Source organism: Apis cerana, linkage group LG2 (assembly GCF_029169275.1).
Source record: "Apis cerana isolate GH-2021 linkage group LG2, AcerK_1.0, whole genome shotgun sequence".
NCBI lineage: Eukaryota > Metazoa > Arthropoda > Insecta > Hymenoptera > Apidae > Apis > Apis cerana.
Genome location: NC_083853.1, coordinates 4492153 through 4514588, shown reverse-complemented (window position 1 = coordinate 4514588; position 22436 = coordinate 4492153). Strand labels below are relative to the sequence as shown.

At 26.1% G+C, this 22436-nt stretch overlaps 1 protein-coding gene and 1 long non-coding RNA gene across 25 annotated transcripts in view; one reads left to right on the top strand and one right to left on the bottom strand.

Moving 5' to 3' along the window:
* Nucleotides 1-22436, top strand: part of LOC107997543 (putative transcription factor capicua) — a 59158-nt gene that overhangs the window by 18732 nt on the left and 17990 nt on the right. For 23 of the 24 annotated variants that reach the window (XM_062071825.1, XM_062071821.1, XM_062071819.1 and 20 more), the window contains one exon: nucleotides 20305-20591. The gene's annotated coding sequence lies outside the window, so the exon portion shown is untranslated. Of the gene's footprint in view, nucleotides 1-15076; nucleotides 15729-20304; nucleotides 20592-22436 lie in introns of those variants that run through there. The other variant, XM_062071816.1, reaches the window with a different exon arrangement.
* Nucleotides 2056-4444, bottom strand: LOC133665730 (uncharacterized). The gene is made up of 2 exons (XR_009828977.1): nucleotides 3952-4444; nucleotides 2056-2924 (listed from the first exon to the last, which is right to left on the bottom strand). It is a non-coding gene; the product is annotated as an uncharacterized LOC133665730 (long non-coding RNA).

Below are 22436 nucleotides of genomic sequence, written 5' to 3'. Positions count from 1 at the left end.
CTTTAATATTCGTTAAAAATAATTTTTATCGATACTCTATTTATAACTGAAGCGAACCATTGCCATGAAATAGTTTATTGAAAAAGTGCATTGATTTAATAATATTTGTACATTTTTTTTTTTTTTTTTAGATCAATTTTATCTTCATATATTTCTCAATGCTATATAGCTTATCAGTTTAGTTTATTTATTTGTTAGTTTTTCTCAATGAGCATTTATTTATCGTTATTACAATTAAACTCTTTAAAAATCGTGTTGATAAATCTTTAGCGAATATCATGTTGAACTTGCATTTTTTTTAATTTAATTTAGACAATTTTGCGTAAGAAATAGATAGTTGAAAAAGATCTCTGTTTTATTTTTCAATGCTGTAATTGTTCATGTTCCGTTTAAATATCACCGTTACTCTATTCAAATATGCATTTATATCTTGAACAGAATTATAGGAATTAGTCGTTAATTAGATATTTTGAATATTGTTAATATTAAGAATATGTAACAATATTAACCAATTTTTTTTATCGATTATATCGATATTTGCAAACTCTTTCTATATAAATATTAATGATAAATTTTTTGAAAATATTATTATTATCCTTTTGAAACAAATTTTTTTAAACAATAAACTTATAAAAAGATAGTATAACATAAAAAAAATAATATATATCATATTTCAATAATTTATAAATTATAATTACAAAAAATTATAGCAATTCAATAGTTTTCCTGAAAGTTACTTTGAAATATAATATATTCTATTAATAATATTGAAAACTATGATTTTTAATGTTTTCGAATTTATGCTTTACAAGTGTTCTTAAGCTATTCAAAATGGATTATTTTTTAACATTGAATCCATAATTAAATTATAAAATTTAATGCAAACAAGCAAAGAAAAAAAATAGAATTTAAATAAAAATTTACTTATTTACTAAAAACTAGATCAAGTATTTAGATATATTTCATATTATTTTCTTATATTATGTGCATATATTTTTATGCTTTTAATTTTTTATAAATATATAAATATATATTTATCGATAATTCTAAACACTTTGAACAAATTATTATCAACTCTCTATTTAAGAAAATTAAAAGTAAAATTAAAAAATTTAAAAATTTCTTTTAATATAAACATCTTTGATTTTCGTTTATATATGCATTATTTGTGAAAATTCACAATGAAATTAATGTTTGAAAATTTATGATATCAAATCAGATTTATAATTTTTATTGACTTATGACAATATAAAATTGATTTTGATTAGATTTTAATACAATTATATTATTTTTTTCCATATCTATATATAGATATCTATATATACGTGTGTACATATGTGAATATATATGTCATGAAATACATTTATTCAAATGTATTAGAAGATAGAAATTAAATTGTAAGAGATGTTTATTTTGTATATTTTTATCACATATTTTTATAAATATTAAAATAAGAATTATAAATAAGAAAATAATTAATAATTTTTTGTCCATTAAATAATTGTAAAAAATCTTAATTAAATACTAGAATATTTTATTTGTCTTTTTTATATGTGGAATGAGAAATTTATTTTTAAAATGTAAATAAATAGATGATTATAAATTATCAGATTATAAATTCTAAAATGTATATTCACATATCTATGAGCATAATATAATCATATGGTATAATTATTAAAAATTATCTTTAATATAATAATATTGGTAGAGATAATTATATTTGCTATAATGTGCTTTTGAAAAACACTTTAATCGCAGTTAACATCAAAGTTTAACAGAATTTTAAAAAAGTAACATGTTACCATAGGATAAAATATAAATACGAAATAAATGTAATTTAATTTTATATAAACAAAAAAAAATAAGATTTCAAATTCGAAAATTTTGTTTTGCATTGATATATTAAATTTGATATATTAGTATGATATTGGTATGATATATTAGTATAGTATGGTATATTGAATTTTTATATATATATATATATATATATATTTATAATATCTCTTAAAATAGAAATCTCTTTTTGGATATTTATTTATTTACTGAATGATCATTGAAATATTTCAATACGTTTATTTTGATTTTATTGATTCATTATATTTTTATTATTAATCGATATTAATGATATATAATATTAATAATATAAAGACTTGAATTGGAAACAAGTTTGAAATTTTAAAGCTTTGAATCATAAGAAATAAGAGAATTTTCTATAGATTATATTTATTGAACTAAATAGACGCATTTCAATAAAAATCAAAATTAATATGTTCATTTACTTCACATTTACTTTTATTTTCACTAATTGTAAATATTAGTAAATAAATATGAGCAAGTTTTAAAAAGAATTCGCAATGAAAGGATCTGCTAGAAACCCATATGATTATTTGATTAAAAAAGATCTGCAATGCAATATCGATTTTATTTCACAATATACAAGAATCTTTTGTTTTAAGCACGAACAAAACAACCAACGGCATCGTTTTATATTAAAAAAAAAAAACGAAAGAAAGAAAAAAAAAACAATTCGCTTCCTGATGTTCGCTAATAATGCAAAAAAAAATCGGTATCTTCTTTGCACGGATTATAATAAGATCCTGCTGTTATGTTAATGATTTTTGAAGTTGTCAATATATTTCTCATGTTATCTTTACATTTTTTGTTCTTACAGCATCTAGAACATCTGCTATTCGTATTTTGACAGATTATTTACATCATCTAACTATCATACTCGTTTAGTTATAGTTAAAATGTAAAAGTTTGCGATTTTTATGCAAATTATATCATTCTCAAGGGGAGAACGATACGGTTCATGAAGGTTCACGGTATATGAAGAGAATCCTTATCGGTTTCAAAGTTATCAGCCGCTGATAAATGAACGAAATATCTGTTATTCCTTCCGGACAGTAGTAAATCCTAAATATCTGTAATCAATTATTCAATTAGTCGGAATAATTATCATGGTACTTACGTAACAAACGAGATTAATAATTAATAAGATCAAAGATCGTTATAACTTGAGTTTTACCATTGCATTTGCAAACAAGAAATTATTTATAAACGTCTAGACTGAATATAAAAATGTTTGATATTCATGAAATTAATTAAAGAAAAAAAAATCTTGTAATTTTTAATAAAGCGTGAATGAAATAAGCATAAAGTAAAATTCTTTCATTTTGTTGTAATTATTCGTATAATTAGCAAATTATTCGAATTTAATTACGGTATTATAGTTATATTTGTCGAATTTGTGTTTTAAATATATTCTATTAATATATTTAAATTAAAGTTAATTTAATAGCTTGATATTTGATTTTTCAGTACATATTTCATTTCAATAAAAAAGATACAATTCATATTTCTTTTGTATTGGAACAATTATTATTCTCATGATATAAATATTGAAATAATAACAATTTTAATATAAATTTATAATGCTAATACTAATGTTATTATTAGATTCTTCATTTTAAAATTCTTTATTTTTGACCAATTGTCTTGAAAAATATGTATTAATAAGATAAATAATATTAAATTAACTTATTTTTTCATTAAGTTACAATTTATATTTACAATATATTTACAAAGATTGAAATATGCACATGATTTTATAAGATAAATACAGATAAATGAATTTTCAATTATAATTGTAAATTTCACTATTTTAACTTCCATTTCAAAAAAAAATAATATGAATTTTTTTTATTTTAATCAACAATCAAAACTAATAATCAACTTTTCAATTCAAATAAGCATTCTAAAGTACATAGATATATTATAAAATGAATTGAATAATTTTCTTCCATAGATCTCTTATTTCCGAGGTTACTCATTGATATATTAAAATATCGCGGTAGTACGTGCTACGATACAGCAACAATGAACGCGATGGCATACAAAAAGCTTTTAACATATTGTATTAATAGCGTCGTTATCGCGTGTAATACATACACTTCTAAAGTTGCCCACTTGCTATGCGCGCATTTATTTTCCTCCGCTCTTTATTCAGGTCTATACGTTAGTTAATTCGATGCGGTAGCATATGTGCGCGTGCGCGCGCGCTTTCGCTTGCGATTGCTAGGATTTCTTAGCTGGGTACCCCGTCGATGAAACCGCGTGATACCTTATCGCTGCGTTTCTTGCGCCGAGCGTCGTGTTAATGACTTTTCTTCTCGCGCAGTGTCGTTGCATATTTTCAAGCAATATCGATAAGCAACCCCCAACTTATGTCACATTCCTTTTATCGCGACCTGTCGCGTCGTTTTCCTTTGGCCGCGGCTCAATGCTGACCCTGTTGCCTTTGCAGTTTAACTCCGCGACCTCTGGCGACATCGTAATAAATATTGAACTCCACCATACTTCAGTCGAGAGAACCTGCTCTAAGCTTAAACAATTGTACTCGCACGCGCTTTTATTTGTGCATATATATACATATATGTACCATGCACGCGTCTTCTTCTTACTAGTGTTTCATTTGATGCGCCATCACAGTTGCATTTTTGATTCCGCTTTGAGTCTTTGAATACATTCGCGCGCATGAGTTAGGTTATGTTTGAATGGTTGGAAGGAACATGCTGGATCTTCTTTATATCAAGTAATATAATATGTTTGAATGTTTTGAATGAATCAGATAGGAGAAATTGGTTGAAGTAATTGGTGTAGTTTAATTCTTTGCGGTTCTAATTAGATTTTGTATGACTTTGATTCACTTATGTTTAAGTATATACTTGTCTTGTAATTTACTTGTATTTAATAGGATGATTCTGTTATTTGTGACAAGAAAAGATGTGGTACGTAAAGATATATTTTATGTACTTAGAAAAATAATTTTCATGATTAGCTTATTGGAAAAATTATTGATATTTAATATAATTGGAACAGATATAATAATTGATAGAAATTTTCACATTTCTTCTAAAGAACAAAAAAAATTAATATTTGTTAATGTATTGTTTAGTATTTTTTCTTTTGCTTGGTGAATAAAATTATTTGTTATTTAAGAATATACAAATAATATAATGATTGAAATAAAAAATTGATATAATTGATATAATTAAAATTGATATAATTAAAAAATGTAATAATATAAAAATCACAAAAAGAAAAAATGTGAACAGAAATTCTTTAATAATATATTATTTATACATTGTTTTAAAACATTAATATAGAAAATAAATATTTAAGAAAATTAAGTTGGAACATTTAATTAAAGCTTGATTATAAAAAAGATTCAAATTATATTATAAATTAATATTATATACATATATTATGTATATTGGATCATGGTAAATTATAATCTTTAATATAATATATTCGTATCACAAAATATTCATTTCAAATTCATATTCAAATTCATCTTAAAATAATTGTATAATCATTTCTAACTAAAAAAAAGAAAAAAAAATACAAGAAAAATATTGAAATTGATTTAATAAAATATTCTATTTAATTGTAATAATAAGTTTTTATATATTTTTAATATATAGCAAAGTTCATATTGAATAAATCATATAGAAAAAGATTTCATATCTTTTCGGAAATATATTAAATATAAAATATTATATTATATTATATTAAACAAATTATAAAAAGTTATATATTACAGAAAATATTTTATAAATTTCATTATTTAATAATTAATAATTATTACATTTAATTAATTTTGTTTTATGAATATAAAGTTTTATATTTTGACTTTTTAAATAAAAATTATGATTTTTCATTGAAATATTTTATTTGAATTAAAAATAGGAAATGCAAAAATGTTGTTATACGTGCATCGATTTCTCGCTCAATTTATTTAGTTTTGTAATTTAATTTATTTCTATAAACTACGATTTATAATAAATAATTTTCATTTACAAACAACAATTTTTTTCTTTTGTTTTTATAACATATAAAATTAAAAAATAATAGCATGTGTATTCTAGTTTCAATTAAAACTTATTTTCTATTAATATATGCATTACTGTATAATGTATATATATTTTCATAAATATATAAAAATTCAAAAAAATATAAATTCTATAATAGCACAAAAATGTTAATTTATAATAATTAAGACTTTACAATTTATATTATATATGTAGAAACAAATTGAATCGAACTTTGATCATTCTTGATTCGAAAATATTTCACATTTTTAAATTTTGATCGTGCAACAAGATAAGAAAAAGAAAAAACTTCGGATTAAAAGCTAACTAGTTCATTCTTTAATCGATTCAACTGTACAACGGAACTAAGCAACGTGTTAGCAAAGAGGCGGTATAAAAGCAATTGCAACAATAATATTCGAGATTATTTGAATTTCAATGGCACGTATCTTTCCGATCGATGGTTTCGACTTACGCCACTGGTCTGTCCGGTGTACAAAGCGGTGCTGGTTATGTGCACACGCGATGCAACTTAATGTTCCATACGTAGCGTTTCATGCGCATTGGTCTCGCAGAAAATGTGACGTCATATCAAAGTGGTACGTATCAGTATACGTAGCTATATGTACTACAGTCAATCTGTTTATAGAAGGAAGAGGATTGCCTTTCTTGCGTATAACTCGATTGTGGTTTGTTGGTGAATCTTTGAGTTGCCATTCTGACGCTCCGTACAGAATGAAACAGCATCTCCTCCTTTTTCTTCTTGCAAAAGGAAAAACTTTATCTCAGATACAGATCACGGAATACCAATAGATCTAAACTACCAAGAGTATGATTATATTTAAGAGTAGTAACATTTAAGTAGTAATTGTAAAGAGTTGCTCTCGAGAGTTATTTGCAATGGACGCTGCGTCGAGAATGAAAGTTACTCTCGGAATGCATTCATTAGAGAGTGATGTCGAGAGTAACTTTCATTCTCAATGTAATCTATTAGCAAAAAATACTCTTGAGAATTCTCGAAAAAATATTTTTAGTGGATATTATATTGACAGTGGCTCGATACAGTAATTTTCACTAGAATTGTCTACTAGAAAAAAATAACTCTTAAGAATAATTCTCCAATGTTTTATCTTTAGCTTGTATTTTCTTGTATTTTTTAATTATAACTTTATCATCTATCGTTAACTAATTTAAAAAAAATTTGGAAAAAAATTAGAAATCATTCGATGTCTCGCGCTATAAGTCTCGATGATAAGACGCTGCCAATGGAATAGAAATACTTTTCGATGATATAAAAATTCATTCCTCGCGTGCACGATGCGATACAAACGACAAATGAAATGGTAAATGGATCCGCATGGATATATCCAGAGACACGAATAGCGCGGAACATTCATAATTAGATTAATGCAGGTGACTGAACACTCGGGACACGAAGTAATCGTTATCGGGTTAGCGTATTTTTACTCGACTAAGCCGTTGATATTGATTTTAGTTTAAATAGGGACCACTTGGATTTTTTGAAGTAATGACCGAATAAGAAAGATCTAACTACAGATCAATTTACAGTTTAGATTATCGTTCGTTAAATTACAAGGAATGTAAGTTGAAGGATATAAAGGTACACGTTTAATTGAGTATAACTTGATCGATTTCATTCAGATGGAAATTACGTTGCGCATCATTGATTCGTTTTAACTCTTTCGATGATCCATAGCAGCTATATGGTTACATAAATATTTAATCATAAAATAAAATTTTTAATAAATATAATAAATATATATAATATATATAAATACGATGAATATTTGGGATATAAGAGGATTTCTTAATACTGGATTTTTTCATTGTCTCCTCTCAATAAGTTTTAATAATTGTCATATTTATTTTATTTTATTCAAACTTACGATTCGATATTTGCATTATTTTTAATTCGATCGATAACATTAGCAGTTGGCAATAATGTTAATTAAATAACGAAACTTAAATAAATTTGAATCTATCTCACAACTAATATAATTCCAATTTATAACTCCAAGGATTAAAAATGATTCCTTCTATTTTAAGAGAATATAAATTTATAATTTTTTATATAAAACATAGGGAATGTCCAATTCAATCGATTCTTCTATAAATTCTTCTATGATTAAATGTAAGTCAATGTTCATTATTACATTCTTATTGCATAATTTACAATTGCTATGATGGAATTACATAATTACATGTATCTTTGTACATTATTGGAAACTTTCAAATTATTCGAGTACCAGTCTAAATGAGAAGAAGAAAAAAAGGAAGAGAAACGCTATAAATGATAGTTACAATTAGATTCCGTGTTCTTATGCTGGATCGTATGGAGGAGAAGGTGGTATGACATAATGGCGTGGAATGGTTTATGTTACATGTGTGTACGTGGGCTTGTTACCTGATGAAAGTACACACATTTGTTTTCGCGTGCGGGCAACATGTACACCGATGAAACATTAAAGGGTAATGTCATGCTGTTATGAGTCCGGAAATTTATTGATATCTTGTTAAAAAGCTTATAAATGTCACTTAACGCTCGTTATACCTACGTTGTTTCCTTTCTTTTTCGTCACAATATTTTTGTGTACAACGTTAATTCGAAATTTTTTAAAATTCAACTACAAAGGAAGGTAATGACGCATTTGAAGTCGAAGTTGAATTTTTTTTTTTTTTTCTGTATTATTTAGTCCTTTCATCAGGCAATTTTTAATTCTTTTGTATAAGTTTAGTATATTTTTATATTAGCATTTACATTTTATTTTTTTTTTCTTTGAATGAAAATTTCTTTAATATCAATGTTTAGAACGTAAATTACAATGATACATATATAATCTATTTATTAGATTTGTTAAAACTTAGGAAAAATCTTAATTAAGCTAGGATTTCTAGGATCTAAAATCTCTAGAAAATTTTTTTAAAATTTATTATTCTAAATGTATCATAAATCATATTTATTCAAATTATTTAAAATTATATTAAAATCAGTATGTGACAGTTAATATTAAATTATTTTTCAATATTAAAATAAGTTAAATAATTTAATAAAAAGTTAACAATTTTAAAAACAAAGAAAAGTTATTGCAAAATATTCAATTTGAAATGAATTTTTCAAATGAGAAATTTATATGAACAAGTTATTCCTAAGCGTCAATGTAATATGATATAATTAATAAATATGGTTGTCTAAAATAATTTACATTAATGAGTTTGGTATTGCAATAGTTTTTTTTCTCTTTATATAATAGTATTTATCATTAGAGAGAGAGAAAAAAATCTTCAATATTCATTTTGTACGCCATCATGTTTCTTCGAAATTTCTCTACTACTTGTCACTTTTATTGTGTCGTAATTTTATCTTGTACGTGGATTTCTTTCGTCATTAAGTCTTGACGAGAAATCTGTTTAAAGATGTTTTCAGAACCTGTTTTCATCAGACTAAAGCCAACTTATATCTTTTTGGATACATACTGTAATTGCAATTAACTAATGTAATTAACTAAAAACCTCATCTCTGTTTATGGAAATATTCGATTACCGTGTTTCACTCTCAGTAGATAATATTAAAATATAGGAACATAGGATAAATTCTACTAAATTTTTGATAGTATCAAAATTTTCTTATATATTATAATTTATAATAAAAAACTAAACTAATCAATTCACTTTCTAAAACATTTCCTAATTTTACCATTAAAATGATTAATATGTAATCTTTAAGAATCTTTAAGAATTAAATTCAATAAGATTTTTTTCAAAATGCATAAACGTTTATTTTCAGAAAGAATAATGATATATCGAAAATGCGTAATTCAAAAATTTCTCAAAAATTTGTTTCGTTAATGAATACATTCATATATTCAATAGTCAAATGTTTGAAACAACAAAATATTGGTTTTGTTATTTATCTTGAGTTTTTCTCAAACATTGCAAAAACACACAAAAATAAAAAATAAATTATTCATATAAGAAATGATTATATAAGCGATATAATAAGAAAAATTACTCTTAAAAGAGTTTTTTTATCATTATTTACTTACATTTTTAATGTTTTATTCATTTCTATAAGTATAATTGACAACACAAAAAAAAATTATATGAATAATATTTCTCAAAGGATCGAAACGATCTTCGTATTGCATCTAGAATATATAATTAGCGTTAGAAATGAATGAAAAAGTATCATGGATTAAATAAAATTTACCTTACACATATAATTTTTTATGAATTCTGAGTAATTCTTCAAAAGGAACCGGTTTTCTGGAATTATAAAAGACTTTCTTTCAGAATTCTTACGATCTCGATCTCCAGAAATGGTATGCAAGTTAAACGGAAGGCAAAACGATGTAATATTCGAATGATTAATTGAAAAGTAAGTTATTTTATCGAGAAGATGAAAAGATTAAGATATTGATTAAAGAAAAACGAACGTATATTATCCAAAAATAAATTTTTGCTTGAACAGGATAGATATTTCATATCAATTATTTTATAATTAAAAAAAAATTCACTAAATAATATCTAACTGATGGATTGTGATTTAATTGTGCAAGGAAGGTCTAATTGTTAATATCAGAATTCTCGTGTACAATCGGCTGGATTGCAAGAATGGTGACTGCATTTTTCAAGCAGTCGTACATTCCTGCGATACTATTATCTTTAGAACGGACCGGAAGTCGCACCATACTTCATGTGTAGGCACGAGTTGTCCACGAGTACGTTTGTTCCTAGCTCGACAATATGCGAAATACCATATAAATAATAAAAGATTTGTTATTATTGATTTGTTATTATTGTAGTCATATCTTTATAATTCGGAAAGTTCTAATTATTATTGCTCAAATTATTATTTTTTTCGTTCTCTTCCTATGAAAATCTCTATAATGCGAAATAAACTTATTTTAACTTATTATTTATTATGTTTAGATCTCTTATTTTATCTTTGCAACTCGAATTTAATTCTATAAATCTAATTTTATATCTTTATCAGACATATATATTTCAAAATTCGAAGTAATTATGTGTCATAATTAGAGATAAGTCGAAATTCTTAAAATCTAGGATATTTTCTTTGATAATTTAAAAATATTATAAAAGTAATAAGAAGTATCAAGATTCGATAATTCGAAACAGTTTTAATTTCGAAAGATTTCGTAGTTCTTTCCCTGATAAACTGGCAATAAATAATTTGATATAGTATTCTTTTAACAAGAATTGTCTTGAATGCTTAAAAATAAAAAAACAAAACTCGCAAATTTTTTTTCCTTGGCTCTTTTCAAAATGCCAATTAATCTGGGCATAAAGTGTTTTTATATCGAATTTTAATTTGTTAAATTTTTCTTATTCGAGAATTTTAAAATAATATCTCTATAAGTCGAAAATGTTTAACTCTTTTCGTAAGATTCTTACGACTTATCGACATTAAACTGTAAAAAACATTGGAAAAAACAAGTGTAAACGGAAAAGAAATAATTAACTTGATCAATGGTTTAATACTTGCTTTACGTAATACGATTAATGACCACGATCTGATTTATTGTTATAGTCCACTGTATAACCGGTACGATTATTTTTGATGCCACGAAATTCTGGTATTTCCTTCTTTTTATTGCGATGAAACAATGTTTTGCACTTTTATCAAGAGAGAAAGACCGATTTTTCTTTAATTCTCTATCATAATATGTATATCGTGATTCGAGTGAATTATTTCTTTTAGTTGAATCTTAATTTTATAAATAATATTTAAAATAATTTTATATATTCTTTTAACAATTAATTTTCGATTTAATATGCTTTAATTTTGTCATATACTATAATTTTGTATGATGTATAATGAATGATATTATAATTCTTATATTATATTAACAGTCTATAATATTTAGAAAAAATAATATTAAAATATTATTTTTTTATGTTGTATTAATGTTAATATTAAAATATTAAAATTCTTTTCACTTTATAAATATCATAATAAGTATTTTATTTTATATCAATCTATTTTACATTATCTATTTCTATTTATTATGTACATTTTTTATTTTTGTAAAAATATTCCAATATAAAAATAGGTAGTTTTAATGCTTTTAAAAGATTACTTAATATCAATTAAAAAAGATATCAAAAAAATAAGAAACAATCCTGTATATGAATTATATGTATCGTTAATCTGAAGACATAAATCGATTAAATGCATAACGTATTATTTTTTAATAAAACAAAACAATATTTATAAACGAATATTACGTTTTATGAAGTAATACGCATATGTATATATTTGGCGTATGTGAAATATTATTCTTTACCTTTGCACGTTAGATATTTACATTGTACAATCGATGTATAAAATAGCCTACTGACTGTCATTTACATTATAATCATATGACAAATCACTGGACGTAACTAGCTCATTTTTATGTCATAAATGATCAAGGTTTCGTGAAACTTTTATACTTTGAATGTCAGCTTCTCAATAAAGGGTTAAATTTAGTAATTGATGTCACATGTACAACTCAATTCGCTAACTAAAATATCGATTTCAATCAATTACAATCATAAATACAATTTTCTTAAAAAATAAAAATAAAAAATATAAAAAATTAAATAAATAATAAGAAAACGAAGGATAATAAAAATTTTTTTTACAACACAACTCCATTCCAATTGAATTTCTTTTGAAGAGTGAAATTTTTGGAAATGAAATTTTAATTAATATCTAACTTCTCCCGATTAAATCCACTTATCTAAATTCTTATTATTAAGCCATTTCATAAAGAATATCATTTTAAAAGTTCAGTTTTAATAAAAAAATAATATTTATGGTTATTTTATTGATATCACAATAAAATAACAATAAAAATAATAATAAAGATAATAATAATTTTATAATATCAATACTTTTTTTTACTTTTTTTACTTTTTTCTTAATAAAAAAAATTTATTGTTATCATTCTTGATAATTTGCAAATAATATTTTGAAATGCTTTCAGTAAAATGAAAGAATAGATTCTTATGATCCATCTTATGATTTCTCTGAAATTGCTCTTGTATCAAGTGAATTTCTTGGCGGTAATTGAAAAAAAATTGGAGAAATGGATTTATGAAATTTCTTATAACGCGGTATTCAACGCAGAACTGTCTGTTTTTTTGAAAATATTTCTTTCTGAAAATATAAAATAATTCATAACTTGAAAAAAATTATGTTTAATTAGTGTAAAGAATAGGCGTTAAACAATTATAGTAATTATAACAAATAATAATTATCATTTTCCAGATTTTATCATTAGAATAATTAGTATTTATTCTAAAATTTATTTTTTATTTTAAAAAATTATTATGCATTTGGTTAAATATACAAAAAAATGTTTTAAATAACAAAAAAAAAAATTCAATACAATTGTATAATTTAATTTGCAAATAATATTTTGAAATGTTATAATATTGTAAATATAAATAGATGATATTACTTTTCTATGGAAACTAGATTTGTAATATTTGACATTATTTATGATATAATGAACTTATTATTTCTCTCTTCAGATAAAATGGAATTCTACTATATTTAATTGCGATCTGTTACCGTATCTCTAGGAAAAATATGAAGCAACTTATCAGTTGTATAATCCGAAAAAAAATTTCTTTTTAATCTAACAAAGATGTCTGATTAATAATTCTTCATTGACCACCCTTTTATCGCGTATCTCTCGATCATATCTTCATTCTCATATTACTACGGTTAATAAAACAATCGTAGCTGAACCGTGTTTCTACCGTGATGACGATATTGGGTGGAAAAGCAGGTGTTTCGAAAGACAGAGAGATAGGGATGCGCAACAATAGCGTAGAAAACGAATAGACGGACAATTGTCACGGAGGATCCCTGCCTTTCTACCTGTCACGGCGTTAGTACTATATAACCAGCGTATATCTGATTTATGCCCAAACTAACCAAGGACGCACCCCAACCACTCTTCGGTCTCTTGCGTTCCATTGTGGCAAGGTGCCTCGTGGACCAGCCGACAGGCCACGTATACAATATTCGCGCGACGATTTGCCTCCTTTCATTCAGGCCATTCACCATAGAAGAGAAGAAAAGAAAACTGAAAAGAAAAAAAGAAAGAGAGAGAAGGACAGACAAGAAGAGTAACGAAAAAAAGAGAGAGAATAGAGGGAGCACAGGTATCGGTTACAAGTTGTTAAGGCCCGTTAAAAGGAAAGCTCCTCGGGGGCCTTGCGAGTGAACGGTGGAATCCGCGGGTGGTATACTCCTGACGGTGATGGCTGAGGTATCATCCACTGTTTTCTTTTTCACGCGTAATTCGTGTAGTCGATACGACGCTAACTTTCAAAGCGGGTAAAACCCTCGTCTCCGGTGCTAAAGTCAGGAAACTAATACCCGGGGGTCTATAATACGACCTGGGATCTATGGTATACCATACTTGAACTTGAATGGCACCTGTACACCGTTTCCGGAACGGACACTGGGAAAAGTATCGGTTGCAGCCTCGACATTTTCTGGGGATAATATATTTCAATGCTCTGATGCTATTTCTTTATGAAGTTGTAATGCCGATCCCATGACAAAGCTAGGTAAATGTAGACAGAGTCGCTAAGATGCGCTTTAATAGCGGAGAAGCGAGTATCATATTTCGAATAAATTTTATCGATTCAATTTTATATATAGGATCTTTTCGCTATTTAAATTAAAAGTAATTAAACATTTAATGCTAACATATATATTTTCACATATGTATATATTTATTATTTTCATTATTTAATATTTCATTTATTAGATATTACGTAAAATATCATAAATCTGAGAAAAGAAATTAAAAAATTATTAAAATGAATCATTATTTCATTTAGAATCTTGATTTATAAAAAATATACATAAGTCAACGATACAATAGAAATTTTAATATATTATACATATAACATATTTGTGAATTTCTATTTTGGAGAGATTTAAATAAAATAAAATAGTAATACTTACCAAGACTTCAAAGTACTTAAATAATTCATTATTTTCTCAAATAATAAAGCCATTTAAATAGATAATTACTTCGATCAAATTATTAATGTATTAACTACGAGATAATAACCATATATGCATTAATATTATAGTAATACTAAACTATATAATATTTTGTTCCAGTAAAGAATTTAAAACTTGACAAAGATGATCGTTCATTCAGCAATAGAGATATAAAAGAGGTTAGATGTGATGAGAGAATCTTGGCAAGGTTAATATATTTAAAGAATGATCATAATCACATCGTGTTTCGGATAATATCAGCATTTATCTCAATGCTAGTGATATGTTGTAATGATTCATTACATGCTCGTGTTACAATCTCTCTTCTCTCGGTGAAAGAGAGAATTATCTCATAAAATAAACATTATCTAAAAAACAAATATATCTAATCTTAAGTGTTTGTTACGCTATAAATATATTGTAGTGCGACTAAAGTTCTCTAAGACGTTAAAAATTAACATTTCTTCCGTTTCCATATATAATTGTTGAGAAATCCATCGAAGAGATCCGTCGATACGTGAAACCTTCGAGTAGAAAGCTGCTCGCAAACAAACGAGCGCGTGTAGTAGAAATTGATTAATTCTCAGTGGATGGTATGATCGCGATAAATTCAAGTGGAAACGATTTTTTCTTTTTTCACTTGGCCACGATTATTGCACAGTGGGAAAGCGGACCGCTAATAAAGACGTTGCGCAAAGAACTTTTTGCATAATACACGGCGTATCGCGTGGGCATTCGTGTACAACTTACATTCGGATTTCCACGTGTAGCAGAGTACGGCGGTGTGATGTTGTAACATAGTATGTACACTCTAGTTTTCGAATTTCTATAATCTTACGGAACATCTAACTGACATTTCAGAAATATGTAACGTATATATACCGGTTTTATCCATTGTATCGCAAGATTTCGCATTGCACACACGCCGATTGTTTCAATCCCCATCTTCTTTCTTTCTCTTCCTTTTTTTTACATTTGTTTTTATTAATGAAAATAAAATCGTTATAACTACAAGCGTTACCAATCAAAACGAATGTAAAATAAAGAATTGCTCGTAAAGTTTGTTCAAGCTGTTAGTCGTTAAAGCAAAATTAAAACCTTGCTGTATTATGTAGTTTTTTTGCCAATGTTTACATTTTCGACGTTAATTTAATTACTTTCGAAAATGTAATTCCCTTGAATATAAGTATTTTCCTTTGCGCATCGCGTACACCCTACTCTAATTGAATTAGAAGAGTATTTTTGGTAGGCTTTTTCGATCACTATTGGGGTAACTTCATCCCTTGGTTGTCTTTGCTGAAGAAGTCTCCTGTTTTGACAATATCGAATGACTAGTAACGCGACACGCCGTTGATATCGACGTAAACAAGCCAAAGAGATGCCAAGAAGTTTCTTAGACTTTATTTTCTACAAGTCATTTTTTTTTATTTTTTTTTTTTTTTTTTTTTTCTCTTTCCTTTCTCGTATTGTATTCATTTTCTTGGAAGAAGCAAGCAATTTAAGTGAAATAGTATTAAATACATTCGTCGATAACGACGTTATATATTCTTCATTGGTGTTAATTATGCAAATTTTCTTTATTTATGAATTATTTACTAATTTATTTAATTTTAAATACAAACATAAATGAAGAATTAGAATATGCTACTAATTAATATATTTCTTTTCTTTTGTTTCTATATACGCGTATTCGTGTATTTTACATTAGTATGACTATAGAACAATTAGAAACCTAGTTTTATCATATTACTCATACACGATGACTCATTTCTACCTTGATGGTAGCAAGTTAATCTTGACGATACATTCGTGTATCAGTGTCACAAATTCATTGATCTAAGTGTGAAGATATTATATATTTATATTACATATGATTAATTTTAATTGTCAGAAGTTTCTCTGTAATAAATATTTTTCCTAAAATTTTTTAATTTTGTATTTTATATCAATATACAAGTTCGATTATCTATATATAATTAGATACATTATCCTAGAAGATATTTATCTTGAGAGTAATTATCAAATAATTATCAAATAATAATATATATCTGATTGCTTCAACGTTTCTCACTTTTTTTTAATAAAAAACGCAGTTAATTATAGTTAAGATTAAATATAATTAAAATAAATATATTAAATAACAATTATTTGCTACATTGTTTATAATATTCTACTAGTTTTATTGAGAAGACGATAAACATTTTGAAATATATTTGCATTCTTAAAATGGCCATGTCTTAAAACAATATAGAACAAACAATATTCGAACATTGAATAGAATTGCTTTTTCGTGGCAGAATCGAAACAATGAGAAATTAATTTTTCCATTTATCTAATCGATTGAAAATTATAATAGGTAAAAAACAAACTGAGAATGATTTTTTGAAAAAGAAATCCAATCGAAGGTAGACGATAAGAATTTCAAATCGAAAATGGACAAGTTTGGCTCGGACACCAGTATTATCTTCTGGGCGTCACGTAACAGGTTTTGAATTTCGTCCCGGTACACATGTAGACATTCGACCACCCTCACGTACCTGTAAACGCGCGTCCACAATATTATGTTAACGTTGTGAAAGAGAAAGAGAAGAAGATACAGAAAGAGTAGAGTAAAGGAAAGAAGTGATGGAGAAGACGAAAGAGTGGGAGAAGGAAAGGAGAAAGGGGGAAGAAAGAGTCGACCGACCGATACGCCACAATGGCGGAGAGTTTCGGAGCAGGCAAGGCAGGCAAACGTGAGTCAGCCTCGTGGTAGGGAGTAGCGAGGTTAGTGCATTCCCCCTTAGTCCTTTACTCACACTACGCCGATCACGAGAGCGCGTTGTTTTCCTCCGAGAACTTGGGCCACGGGGCGAACTCGGTTCAGTATCAGTGTAGCGATCGCGTCGAAGGTAGTAGGACGCGAAGAAGCGTGGTAACATTTCTCTTTCTTTTTCTTCTTTTCTTCATTCTTCACTTTCAACTCTTTTTCCTATCTCTTTTTCACTATTTTTCCCCTCTGTTTATTGTTTTGCTCGCTCAAACCTAAGATAAGAACGTCACGCATATATGTTTTATCCTTGTTTCGCAGTGAGAAGCTAATATCCTCTTCATCTTTTTTCCCATTGTTTCCTCTCTTTCGTTTTTCCATATGCAGAGAATCAAGACGTGATTGGGGTAGACGTACTACTATGATCAATGTGTTACGCGTGATTTCCAATCGATGTGCGAGATCGACTTTGTCTCACCTCACCTCGAAACTTTCCTATCGAGTTCTCATCTCACGTTCGTTTGTTCGCTTTCGCGAGTGCGTCTCCACCGTGCGTGTGCTTCCTTAGCCGTTTATGTGTGCGCGCACTCTTACTTCTCCGTAATTCGTGGCGGCGGCGACTAAGTGCCTGTTGACTACTCGTTAGTCGCCCCTGGAATCTTCGTCGGGCACTGCTACGGAAGTGAGAGCCGGCTCAAAGCGCAATCGTTTTTCTCCGCTTTGCGAAAGAAACACGGTGATTTCTTGAATAGGTTATGTCGCGCGTGCCAATCTCTGTTTCTCGTTACAGCTCGCACACGTGAATCGCGAGTTGTGTATACATTTGTGTCGTGCTGTGTTTTTTAAGATGATTCCTGTCAGCTTGAAGGTCGAAGTGATATTCGATACCAAAGCTTGGACGTTTTTGTTCTTTGTGATTTTATTCTGACCCCAACTATTGAATTATCTGAGTGTATATAAAAAATGCAAATATCATGGTATTCAGTGCAAACTAATGTATTGATTTTATTTACGCATTTATCAGACAGTTTTCTAAATTGCTAACATTTGAGGTTCGTTAGATTTTTGACTTTTTGTATTATAAATAATGTCTTCAATGTAATGTTTTATACATTACACGTTGATAAATTCTTTGTTTCAAACAAAGATTGATATTAGAAAAAAAAAGATTCTAGTTTAATTTGTTATTAATATAACTTGAAAGATTATTTTGTATTTTATTTGAATTATATAAAATATTAAATTATATGTAATTATAAATTATTGAATATATAATTATTAAATGTTCAATTCAAACAAATTTCTTTTTTAATGTCAATTCAAAAATGTTCATCATTGGTAATGAGAAATCCTAATGAGAAATCAGTAATTTTTTTTTAATTAAAATTCTTTTTTGCAAATTATTTATATATAATAATCAAATATTTTCAATTTCATTTTTTTATTTGTATACAAAAAAGTTTCTTTCGTAACTTTGATAAAAGTACCAAATTTGAATTTGATGTTTAACTCTAATTTTTTTTTTATATATATATTTTCTCACGATATAGTAATTTTAGTTTAATATAGTAACTTTTATTTAATCAAAAATATAAATATATCACATTAATATTTATTGTTAGATAAAAAATATTTGTAATGATTTTTTTGATATATTAATTTTCGTATATATACAAACGAAAGAAGTTTTGAAAGAAATGTTTGGAAGAACGCAATCAACAGTTGTTTCATAAGCTTCGGAATCGTTTTGTAACGACATAAAATCTGATTATACAAATTGAACACTTTTCGTCACAAGTTCTTATTCGATACATCGAATTATACTATCGAACGTTCAATATTAAAATTTTATTTGGTTCCATGACAAGTGGACCAGTTTGATGATAATTTATCGATTTCGATATGATTTTTTCTCGCGATGCAGATAATAAACCACGGTAACTCGAGAGAAAAAATGGTTTCCATTACGAACGATAATCGAGACATATTTGTAATTTGAGAATCACTTCTAATTTCTTTAGATTAGTGGTTTATTCTATTTGAATATTAATCTGTTCTATTATCTGGCTATATCATTATGTATAATTTTATTTGTATTTGTAATAATATTATTAAAATAAGATTAGAATTATTTTTCGATTAAACAACTTAAAAAGATGATATGATAAATAGTTTGGAAATTTAAAAAAATTTTTTCAATATCAATAAATAAAATTTAATAATGTTAACAGTGATTGATGAGAAAAAATACAATAATATAAGAATGAATTATTAAGTTTACTTAATAGTTTATAAAATTTACGAGTACATTTGAGAATAAAATTCGAGAAAAAGAGAGGAACATTTATTTCTGTCATTTTACTCTCAACTGTATTTATATCCTAAAGACTATACCCGTTATATTAAAAAGATGGTGAAGTTAACAACTCATGTCGTCGATGTATAATAGAAGATGAGAGGGAACGGGAGAAATTACTGGAACATAAAAATCCCGGAGTCTTGCTAGTTTTTGTTACTTTTAAGAGATCGTCACGAAACAAACGAGACGAAAGTATCCCAAGCGTTGTGAGAATCGAATACTCGCAAAATTCTATAGTAACCTTTTTGAAACACGTTCTGTTATGCAGGACATTGACTAGAGGTACGAGACAATTAAGAAAGAAGAGAAAAGTGTTCGCCTAAGAAGAGAATTTTCGGAGGAGGATGCTCGGCAGTTGGGGCTGGGAAGAAGAATTGGAGTTGGGAGAGGGAACAGCAACCCTGTCACAAGATAGACAAAGACGAGAAAGCCCAGACTCGACGCATCCTGTCCCCGACAGCCGGGTGCTGAGGTATGCACCCAGCCGGTGTCACCACCCTCCCAGCTTCAACTCGCCACATTTCAGCACACAGCCTCCTCTCGACTGTACAGACTGTAAGTATATGTGTGTATGTGTGTGTGTGTATTTGTAATTTAAAACTAGATTATATATATACAATATTGAATTTATTTTTATTAAAAAATTATATTTTTCAGATGAAGAGTATTAAATATTAAATCAATTTTATTAATAAAATTGTAAATATCTATTTTTAAAAATATTATTTTAAAATTATATAATTATAAATAAAATTGAAGTCAAACAATAGTAAATCAAGATAAGTAATAATCGATTAAATAATCAAGATGTTCTTCAAGAAAGTTTTATATTAAGTAATTGAAATATTAAATCTGTTATCAGAGTCACATAATATCAAATTTAATTTTTTTTTTTTGTTTTATTCTAAAAGTATTAAATATTTTATTTTGTAACAACAATAAAATGATATTTCTTGTGCAAAAGAAAATTGTAAATATAAAAAGTATTATTTTTATCATAATAAATACTCTATGAAAAGAAAGGAACAAAAAAATTAGTAAGAAATAGAAGAATGACATATAAAATTAAATATAAAAGAAAGTATTATTGATTATTTACTAACATTTAATCGTTTATTTATATATAATATATACATATACATTGAAGAAACTGAATTATTTATAGAATAATATATTTTATATAATTTATTTATTGATTCTTAAAATCAATTAATATTATTTTATTCATTTGTTATTGAATTTAACTAAAAAAATATTTTATATTAATAATGATTAAAATTATTATTTCAATTAGAAATATAGTACAAATATTATGTTCAAAGAAGCGATAATTTGTGGTATATTATTAATTCACTATTTTCACATCAATAAATACAAGTTTGAATGTTCAATATCAAGAACGACATTTCCAATAACTTGCAAATTAATAAAATAAATTATTATTGAAATCGTAATTAAATATGTTATAATATTGTATATGTATTTTTAACAAAATAATGACGTAACGTAAAATTATTCACGAATTTACATATTATAAATTATTTAACTAATAAACTTACAGCACCGATTTTTTCTAAAATTAAATTAAAATTTTGATAACTTTCTATTATATTGTTTTTCATTAAATAAATTTTTGTTTATATTATTTACTATAAACACAATATTTATGAAGATTTTCTCATTGATTTTATTCTTTTAAAAATAAAATATCAATGTTACACAAAATTACTCGTGTTTATAGAGAAGAATGTTTGAGGAAAAGAATCGATGACTAGTCGTTCTTTCCCCTCCTTCATTTTTTCTTTTTTTTTTTTCTTTTGATTATTTCGAAGTGTAATGACTCATGAATTTATTTGAATAAGACTAATGTGTTCGATCATTTGGATTATGTGGTCTTATTTCTCGTATTAGAATTGGGGAAAGTAAATGATGAACGTTAGGATTGCAAGTACAATAACGCTTTCACTTTTGAAAACAAAATTCATTTTTGAGAATCACAATAATAGAATAATAAATGTTAAAATTTATTTAAGAATTTCCTATGAGATTGATTAATTTTTATAATACATATCTATTTTTATAATAAAATTAATTCACTTTTTCATATTCAAATTGATTAATTTAAATTTTTTAATAGTTTTAACAGATATAATAAAAAAATATAATAAAAATTTGTTTGCTATACAAAATGTTTTGTTATAGAAACAACTTACAAATATTTCACATTTAATATAAAAATTATTACAGGTGATAATTAAAATAAAGAATTGTTATTATTTGAAATGGAAATTATGAAATGGTGATTTAATGAAGCATCAGTTACGTCGTAACACTAAATAATACTTAATATTACTTAACACTAAATATTACTTAAATATTATGAAATCAAACATTCTAAAT